Source organism: Cherax quadricarinatus, chromosome 12 (assembly GCF_038502225.1).
Source record: "Cherax quadricarinatus isolate ZL_2023a chromosome 12, ASM3850222v1, whole genome shotgun sequence".
Taxonomy (NCBI): Eukaryota; Metazoa; Arthropoda; class Malacostraca; order Decapoda; family Parastacidae; genus Cherax; species Cherax quadricarinatus.
This window is the reverse complement of record NC_091303.1, coordinates 46,083,198-46,085,690: the sequence shown is the minus strand read 5'-3', so window position 1 is coordinate 46,085,690 and position 2,493 is coordinate 46,083,198.

Here is a 2,493-nt window from a genome sequence, read left to right as displayed (position 1 = left end):
AGATGATTGCTGATGTTATGAATGAAAAGAAGTTGGGTGTCCTGGCCCTAAGCGAAACAAAGCTGAAGGGGGTACCTGGAGTTTACCTGGAGAGAGTTCCGGGGGTCAACGCCCCCGCGGCCCGGTCTGTGACCAGGCCTCCTGGTGGATCAGAGCCTGATCAACCAGGCTGTTGCTGCTGGCTGCACGCAAACCAACGTACGAGCAACAGCCCGGCTGATCCGGAACTGACTTTAGGTGCTTGTCTAGTGCCAGCTTGAAGACTGCCAGGGGTCTGTTGGTAATCCCCCTTATGTGTGCTGGGAGGCAGTTGAACAGTCTCGGGCCCCTGACACTTATTGTATGGTCTCTTAACGTGCTAGTGACACCCCTGCTTTTCATTGGGGGGATGGTGCATCGTCTGCCAAGTCTTTTGCTTTCGTAGTGAGTGATTTTCGTGTGCAAGTTCGGTACTAGTCCCTCTAGGATTTTCCAGGTGTATATAATCATGTATCTCTCCCTCCTGCATTCCAGGGAATACAGGTTTAGGAACCTCAAGCGCTCCCAATAATTGAGGTGTTTTATCTCCGTTATGCGCGCCGTGAAAGTTCCCTGTACATTTTCTAGGTCGGCAATTTCACCTGCCTTGAAAGGTGCTGTTAGTGTGCAGCAATATTCCAGCCTAGATAGAACAAGTGACCTGAAGAGTGTCATCATGGTCTTGGCCTCCCTAGTTTTGAAGGTTCTCATTATCCATCCTGTCATTTTTCTAGCAGATGCGATTGATACAATGTTATGGTCCTTGAAGGTGAGATCCTCCGACATGATCACTCCCAGGTCTTTGACGTTTGTGTTTCGCTCTATTTTGTGGCCAGAATTTGTTTTGTACTCTGATGACGATTTAATTTCCTCATGTTTACCATATCTGAGTAATTGAAATTTCTCATCGTTGAACTTCATATTGTTTTCTGCAGCCCACTGAAAGATTTGGTTGATGTCCGCCTGGAGCTTTGCAGTGTCTGCAATGGAAGACACTGTCATGCAGATTCGGGTGTCATCTGCAAAGGAAGACACGGTGCTGTGGCTGACATCCTTGTCTATGTCGGATATGAGGATGAGGAACAAGATGGGAGCGAGTACTGTGCCTTGTGGAACAGAGCTTTTCACCGTAGCTGCCTCGGACTTTACTCTGTTGACGACTACTCTCTGTGTTCTGTTAGTGAGGAAATTATAGATCCACCGACCGACTTTTCCTGTTATTCCTTTAGCACGCATTTTGTGCGCTATTACGCCATGGTCACACTTGTCGAAGGCTTTTGCAAAGTCTGTATATATTACATCTGCATTCTTTTTGTCTTCTAGTGCATTTAGGACCTTGTCGTAGTGATCCAATAGTTGAGACAGACAGGAGCGACCTGTTCTAAACCCATGTTGCCCTGGGTTGTGTAACTGATGGGTTTCTAGATGGGTGGTGATCTTGCTTCTTAGGACCCTTTCAAAGATTTTTATGATATAGGATGTTAGTGCTATTGGTCTGTAGTTCTTTGCTGTTGCTTTACTGCCCCCTTTGTGGAGTGGGGCTATGTCTGTTGTTTTTAGTAACTGTGGGACGACCCCCGTGTCCATGCTCCCTCTCCATAGGATGGAAAAGGCTCGTGATAGGGGCTTCTTGTAGTTCTTGATGAACACAGAGTTCCATGAGTCTGGCCCTGGGGCAGAGTGCATGGGCATGTCATTTATCGCCTGTTCGAAGTCATTTGACGTCAGGATAACATCGGATAGGCTTGTGTTAATCAAATTTTGTGGCTCTCTCATAAAAAATTCATTTTGATCTTCGACTCTCAGTCTGGTTAGCGGCTTGCTAAAAACTGAGTCATATTGGGACTTGAGTAGCTCACTCATTTCCTTGCTGTCATCTGTGTAGGACCCATCTTGTTTAAGTAGGGGCCCAATACTGGACGTTGTTCTCGATTTTGATTTGGCATAGGAGAAGAAATACTTTGGGTTTCTTTCGATTTCATTTATGGCTTTTAGTTCTTCCCGCGATTCCTGACTCCTAAAGGATTCTTTTAGCTTAAGTTCGATGCTTGCTATTTCTCTGACCAGTGTCTCCCTACGCATTTCAGATATATTGACCTCTTTTAGCCGCTCTGTTATTCTTTTCCGTCGCCTGTAAAGGGAGCGCCTGTCTCTTTCTGTTTTACATCTACTCCTCCTTTTTCTTAGAGGAATAAGCCTTGTGCATACATCGAGTGCCACCGAGTTAATCTGTTCTAGGCATAAGTTGGGGTCTGTGTTGCTTAGTATATCTTCCCAGCTTATATCGGTTAGGACTTGGTTTACTTGGTCCCACTTTATGTTTTTGTTATTGAAGTTGAATTTGGTGAATGCTCCCTCGTGACTAATCTCATTATGTCGGTCTGGGGCTCCGCGCATACATGACTGAACCTCAATTATGTTGTGATCTGAGTATATTGTTTTTGATATGGTGACATTTCTTATCAGATCATCATT